The following is an 8,002-nucleotide window of genomic DNA, read 5'->3' on the forward strand; positions in this document are numbered from 1 at the left end:
TTATATATTGTTTGGACTTCCAAGATCAACATAGTACTTAGTGTTCCATGCTTTAATGATGTTAACCTCTGTCTCTCTTTGTTCCATCAACCACTGTGGATCCGTTTCATTTTCTCGTAAAACGTCCAAACAATGAGATCCTGGAAAGTTCAAAACATGTCAGCTCAAAAGAACAAAGCTTTGAAGTTCGAATTTATGAGTCTGAATCAAACCATTAGGCGTATGAGACTGTCAGATAACTTATGCAACACTCTGCATTCACAAAAAGGGAGAGCGGGAGTTGAAGTAAAGTTGATTGTTCTGTATGTGTAATAAATGTTGGAGCTTTGGTTTTTGTTTACCCGCCGCTACTATAAGGGTCTTTGAGTCTATTGGAGAAAATGATGTTGCTGCCAAATCTCTTAAGGATGTGTTTTATGTCCTGAAATTTGAAGGGAGACAGAAATTGTGAGATTCTACGTTGGTTGGGGAGGAGAACAAATTATTCTTTATAAGTGTGTGGAAACCTCTCCCTAGTAGACGCGTTTTAGAAACCTTGAAGGGAAGCTTGAAAGGTAAAGCTCAAAGAGGATAATATATGTTAGCGGTGGGGTTGGGCTGTTACAAATGGTATCAGAGCCAGACACGGGGTGATGTGCCAGCGAGGAGGCTGAGCCCTGAAGAGGGGTGGACACGAAGCAGTGTGCCAACAAGGATGGTGGGTCCTGAGGGGGGTGGATTGTGAGATCCTATATCAGTTGATGAGGAGAAAAAAAAAACATTCTTTATAAGAGTGTCGAAACCTCTCTAGTATAAAAACCTTGAGGAGAAACCCAAAGAGGATGATATCTGCGAGTGGTGGGCCCCGAAGGGGGTGGATACGAGGCGGTGTGCCAATAAGGACGCTGGGTCTCGAGGGGGTGGATTGTAAGATCCACTAACAGAATGGTCGAATGAACCCCCGAAGGGGGGTGGATATGAGGCAGTGTGCTAGCAATGACGGTGGGACTCGAGGGGGTAGATTGTGGGATCTCACATCGATTGGAGAAGGGAACGAGTGCCAGCGAGGACGCTGGGCCTCGAAGGTGGAGTGGATTGTGGAGTCGCACATCGATTGGAGAAGGGAACGAGTGCCAACGAGAACGCTGGCCCCAAGGGAGGGGGTGGATTGTGAGATCCCACATTGGTTGGGGAGGAGAACAAAACATTCTTTACAAGGGTGTAGTTTTAAAAACTTGTAGGGGAAGGGCGAAAAAGAAAGTAAAAAGAAGACAATATCTAGGTAGATTTGGGCGGTTATAGTTAGTTCAATAAAGTAAATAAAGAAAAAGAGAGAGGTGGTTGAAGTGCATACATGGCCTCCATAGGTGGTGACCCAGTGAGGCCTTGGAGACACACCATATAACTCACCCAGTGAAGCCTTGGAGACACGCCATATAACTCATTGCAGTAATCTATGATGTTTCCAAGCTCAAAACTGTATGCTGGAAACATAGTATCATTGCATGTGCTTAATTGCATCACCATTTCACGCATCTCTGAGTTACACACACAACACAAAATCTTCTTAAAACGTCCTAGAAATGAAGCTTTTCAAAGTTCAATGCATCCCACATCGGTATTCGTTTAATAAAAAGATTACCTACCACCTCCATCCCACATCGGTTTTAGTTTCATCTCTAGGCTGATTCTTGTAGCAGGATAGATTTCCTTTATAAGCAAACACTCCTGCAGCAATTCTGCCAACCATTCCACTTCCAGATGAAGCTCCATCAATGGCATCACAGATTCTAGTGACTGGATACCTTGGTGGGTGGTCGTATTGGACTGCGACGGTATATATAAACCATAAGTAGTCTTCCAGCTGAGAGGAGTTCTTCAGAGGACTAAAACAAGAACAACTGATTTGAAGCACAAGCTTCATTAAATTTGGATATGAGGAGCCAAGAATTCTAATACCTGCACCTTTTGAACTCTTTGCTAAGAATGGAAAGGCCATTAGGGTTGGAAGCAATTGTTTCAATCTTGGACTAGGAATCCCGAATGGTTTCATAGCAACTTTCACTAACTTCCTGCTTTCCTCTCACAATTTTAAACGAGAACCGACTTACTTCCACCATATTATCCACCAAGAACAATCATAGGAGAATCTTTAGCATGCAACTTCTTTTTAATATGTATAAGAACATCAGCATAATCTGCTATTGCTTGAGCAAAGTTGAAATAGCCTAAAGTGCTTGCATTCTTCAATGCTACCTCCCTTGATCCAAAGGGTATCGATTTTCCATAATAACGATACTAAAAAAACAAAACAAAATCATATAAACCCTCCAAAGCATTAAATATGTACCACACAAGAACATGAAAGCTCTTACCTCAATATAAACAAGAAGAGCCCCAAACTGAGCAGCATTATCAGTCAAGAATCCTACAACGTTCAAATCTTTATCCAATGGACCTTCAGCTCCCAAGTAGGCAAGAATTTCTGTCTGTTGGACTAAGCCTTGGGATTCTGTACTGTGTTGCAGAAACACAGGCTGAAAGGATGAGAAGTAAGCAAGGAAGAAGCATCATGGCTGAGTGTTTGGTTTGGTTTGGTCTCCACAAACAAATATCTCCTTTATATAACAAAAAGTTGTCCGGTTCACGAGTTCGGGTCTCGAACCAGCGGTTACTAAGCTAGGCCAAGGCGTCTAATGAAAGGCAGTTGAATGGTTGAGTTGAGTTCAGTTGGTTGGGGTCGGGAAGGCGAGTAAGTTATAGAGATTTCTGCCAAATAAAGACACTATTCAATAGTTTCATTCATAAATATGCAATGAAGCTGTTGTCCTTATAAAAAAAATTTGCTTATTAACTAACGAAGCTGTCAAATTATCAACCCCAACAACATTTATTAATTAATACAATAAAATTTTTAGTTGAATTGATTTCAATTGATTGGGCAACTCAATATATGTATATATAAACTCGATCGTAACTAAAAGTGTATATTTTAAAATTTATAATAAAGTCGAGTTGGTTTAGTTCAACCCAAGAGTTTCAGGAGAACCAGTAAACCAATTCAATCTATAAAATTTTTATTTATTTAAAACCGTATAAATTAGGTTGGATTGATCCGATTTTTCTAATTATCAAGTTCTGTCTCTTTTGAAGTTTGGAAGCTAAATCTGAAAATGTGGATGGAAAATTCAGCACTAAACTGACGATTGGTCCAAATTTGTGGAATTTAAAAAGTCTTTTGAAAAAACATTAAGTTCATATCTTGAAATGTCTTGATACTAACATGTTGATATAGACATTTTCTTTTAAGATTGTTGGGTTTTATGTCCTAAAACTCATAGTTTGTAGACAAAAACGTATTCTATTTTCAATAAAGTTATTATTGATGTTTATTCAACAAAGATTGTTATTGAATAAAGTGAATTTTACGACTATTAATCTAAATTCAATAAACGAAGAACACTCTGACTATAGTATGATTATTTGAACTACATATAGAGACATAAGAGTATTTCAAGTTCAAGTATATAGTCAAAATGATTTATAGTACAGGGATAAGGCTGAGTACCTTATTAAATCAATTTACTAATAAAATTTTCTTTATATCACAGCATGACAAGCTCAATAGTACAATTACTCGCTTCTGAGAAATTAAACGGCGAAAATTGCAAAGCTAAACACAATACTTGTAATTGATGATTTAAGGTTTGTTTTAACTGAGGAATGTCCTCCAAACCCCAACTCAAATGCAAACCGAACAGTTTGGGATGCATATGACGGATGGACAAAGGCAAATGACAAAGCCCGAGTGTAAATTTTAGCCAGCATATTTGATGTTTTGGCTAAGAAACACGATGTCGTGGGTACTGCTAAAGAGATTATGGAATCTCTGAAAGGGATGTTTGGACTACCGTCCTTCTCCCTTAGACATGACGCCATAAAATACGTTTACAACTGCCGTATGAAAGAAGGGACCTTAGTTAGAGAACATGTTAGACATGATGGTTCATTTCAATGCGGCAGAAGTAAATGGAGCTATCATTGATGAGAAGAGCCAGATCAATTTTATCATGGAGTCTCTTCCGAAGAGCTTCCTACAGTTCCGTACTAATGCGATGATGAACTAGAATATAACTTAACTGTTCTTCTCAATGAGCTACAGACTTATTAGTCTCTCTTAATGAACAAGGGACAAGCAAGAGAAGCAAATGTTGCTGTCTCTAAGAAATTACTACGAGGATCGTCCTCCAAAAATAAGTCTTGTCCTTCAACTTCTAAAATGTTTCGATAAAGAACGGATAAGGGAAAAAATAAGATTCTTACTGATTGCAAACGCAAGGTTCAAAATGCAGATAAAGGAATATGTTTCTATTGCAACGAAAACGGGCATTGGAAAAGAAACTGCCCAAAATACCTTGCAGAGAAGAGGTATTCATATTTGTTATGCAAAACTAGAAAACAACTTATATATATTAAAACTGAGCGAAACAAAAGCTATTTTAAATACTGTGATGTTTAAAACAGCTGAAACTCAAAATAAACAACAAAAGATTTCTCCTAATACTTATCTTTGACACTTAAGACTAGGCCACAGTAATCTCAATAGGATTGGGAGATTGGTTAAAAGATGACTTCTAAATGAGTTAGAAGACAACTCTTTACCTCCATGTGAGTCTTGTCTTGAGGGTAAAATGACTAAACGACCTTTATTTGAAAAAGGTTATAAAGCCAAAGAAACCTTAGAACTCGTGCATACAGATCTTTGTGGTCCAATGAATGTCAAAGCACGGGAGGGTATGAATATTTCATCAGTTTTATTGATGATTATTCAACGTATGGCTATCTTTACCTAACGCATCACAAATCCGAAGCTCTTGAAAAGTTCAGAGAGTATAAGATTGAGGTTGAGAATCTATTAAGAAAAATTATTAAAACACTTTGATCAGATTGAGGTGGAGAGTATATGGACTTTAGATTCCAGGACTATATGATAGAACATGGAATAACATCTAAACTCTCAGCCCTTGGTAAACCTCTATAGAACGGTGTATTAGAAAGGAGAAATAGAACTTGTTAGACATGGTTCGGCCTATGATGAGTTTCGCTCAATTACCTGATTAATTTTGGGGATATGCAGTGGAGACTGCTGCATACATTTTGAACATGGTTTCTTCTAAGAGTATTTCAGAAACACCTTATGAGTTATGGAGAGGGCGTAAAGGTAGTTTACGACACTTCAGGATTTTGGGATGCCCAGCACATGTGTAGTTGCAAAACCCCAAGAAATTAGAATGTCGTTCAAAATTATGCCTATTCTAGGATAACCTAAAGAGACGAAAGGTGGTTTATTTTATGACCCTCAAGAAAGTAGAGTGTTTCTAATAACAAACGCTACATTCTTAGAGGAAGATCACGTAAGAAATCATCAACCTCGAAGCAAACTAGTATTAAGTGAGATTCTAAAGAAGCTATTGGTAAAACAACAAGAGTTGTTGATCAGGCTGGTTCTTCAACAAGAGTTGTTGGTGGAGCTGACACTTCTGGTCAATCACATCCTTCTCAAGAGTTGAGAATGTCTCGACATAGTGGGAGGGTTATAATTCAACCCAGTCGTTACTTAGGTTTGGCAGAAACACAGGTCATCATACTTGATGATGGCGTTGAGGATCCATTGACCTATAAACAAGCAATGAATGATGAAGATAGAGATCAATGGATCAAAGCCATGAATCTTGAAATGGAGTCCATGTACTTCAACTCAATCTGGGAACTTGTAGATCAACCAGTGGGGTAAAACGTTTTGGGAATGAACTTAAAGAAAAAAAAGTAGTTTTAATTTTGTTAATTTTAGTAAGCTTTTGAAATTGAGACGTAAAAGGAAAAGGCAAAAAGAAAAAAAAAAAGAAATGTCAATAATTATGGTAGGAAGGAGTGGGTGTATGAGATAGCTATTTTTAGCCTTTAGAAAACGTATAAATTAATTTGTTTTCTATAGTAAAAAGCAGAGCAAAGAGCAAGAGTGCAGAGAACAAAAAAAGTACAGAGCAATAGAAAAAGGTTTTTCATAATTCTTCGTCTCTTTGTCTCTCCCCTCTTGACATCTTCTTCACAGTTTCGTGAGTGTTATTTTAACAAATTAGTATCAGAGCTAGCTTTTATTTTCAACAAATTGATATTAGAGCCGATAGCAAATATGATGGGTCAAATGCTGCTACCGCGATTAACGAAGACGAACTACGAGAATTGGAGCATCCAAATGAAAGCTCTTCTCGATTCTCAAGACGCATAGGAGGTGGTCGAAGAAGGTTTCGAAGAACCAAAGAATACCATGGGTTATACGGCAGCGTAGAACAAGGCGTTAAAAGAATTGCGATCAAAGGATAAGGCAGCATTATACATGCTGTTCCGGGCTGTTGACGAGTTGGGCTTTGAGAAGATTGCAAGGGCAACTACTTTAAAAGAAACATGGGACACTTTAAAAAAGATGTTCAAAGGAACCGACCGAGTCAAGCAAGTGCGTCTCTAAACTCTTCGTGGCGAGTTGGAGAGAATGAAAATGAAGGAGTCAGAAATGTATCTGACTAATTTACGCGCGTATAGACCAAAAATCAACTAAATCGAAACAGAGAAACGTTACCCGAGACGCGGGTTGTGGAGAAGAGTCAAAGGACCTAATGACGTTCACGGTCGATGAGCTCGCCGATTCTCTCGAGGCACACGAGCAACATAAGAAGAAGAAGATGGAGACACTCGATCAAGCGCTTCAAACCAAAGCATCAATAAAGGATGAAAAGGTACTCTACTCTCAAAATATTCAAGGTAGAGGTCGAGGAAGTCGCGAGAATGGTCGAGGTGGTCAAGGCAGCAGAAATGAAGAAAATTATAAGGAGAAGAGACTATCGAGCCAAGCAAATTGGCGTGGAAGAGGACGCAGTCAAGGATATAATTCCAACATCCAGTGTTACAAATGTCAAAAGTATGGCCACTATGGAAATAATTGTAACTCCGACAAATGTTATAATTGTGGCAGAATGGGTCATTATGCAAGAGATTGTCGAGCCAAGGAAAAGGTGGAAGAAACCATCAACCTAGCCTTGGATGATGCAACAAACAGAGGCATTCTCTTGATGACCCAAAATGAAAAGCTGAACACAAGAGGATACGGCGGCACGAAAGATGATGGCGATAGTTGTGAGACGGTGGAAACTGTTGGAAATGAGGTGATGCACAGCGGATGTGATGAAACCTGATAGCGAAGACGAGAAAATCGAAGAAAGATGAAGGAGGATGAGAATGGAAGAAGAAAAGAAAGAGTTAGAAATGAAAGTTGAAAGGTTAGAGAAGGAAGTTCTGAGCTGAGTGAGAGTTCCTTCTATCTCAAACAGAAGAAAGAAGAGAATGGGAAGGTAATCTCTGAACTTGTGAAAAAAGTTGTAGAAGGTGTGGAGAAAGAGAATGACTTATTAATGGAGATTGATGCTCTTGTGGACGAGCTAGTGAGGGAGGAGAAAGATATACAGATGCTGACTCAATAGAGAGACTCACTCGACGTCAACCTTAATCGAGTCCAATAGGAGGCAGTGAACTTACGACACACGATTGAGATACTCACTCGTGATAAAGCCGAAATGGAGGAAGCAAAAATGGAAGTTGAAAATGTCGTTGTGGACTTGTGAAGGGAATTGAGTAAACTAAACGAAGCTATGACGTCTGAGTCAAGCGTGGCTGAGAACGGGAGAAATGAGGAGTTGGTGTCTCAAATGAGCTGTTCTCGAGAAGTTCCAAATGAAGTCTCATAAAAAAAGAACAAGCTCAGTTTGCCACTCGAGGACAAGGAGAGGAAATTGAAGAAACCACGACTGAGCTCGAGAAAACGAAAACGGAGCAGATGGAATCATTGAATATACCATTTAAATTTATGGGGGAGTTTTGTTGGGAATAAACTCAAATGAAAAAAAGGTAGTTTTAATTTAGTTAATTTTGGTAAGTTTTTGAAATTGAGTCCTAAAAGTAAAAGGCCAAA

General features: G+C 38.7%; 1 pseudogene; it reads right to left on the bottom strand.

Moving 5' to 3' along the window:
- On the bottom strand, nt 1-6,371 carry LOC111784534 (annotated as a pseudogene).
- Between the last annotated feature and the right edge of the window lie 1,631 nt (nt 6,372-8,002).

This window comes from Cucurbita pepo, unplaced genomic scaffold (genome assembly GCF_002806865.2).
Source record: "Cucurbita pepo subsp. pepo cultivar mu-cu-16 unplaced genomic scaffold, ASM280686v2 Cp4.1_scaffold000226, whole genome shotgun sequence".
NCBI classification, from domain to species: Eukaryota; Viridiplantae; Streptophyta; class Magnoliopsida; order Cucurbitales; family Cucurbitaceae; genus Cucurbita; species Cucurbita pepo.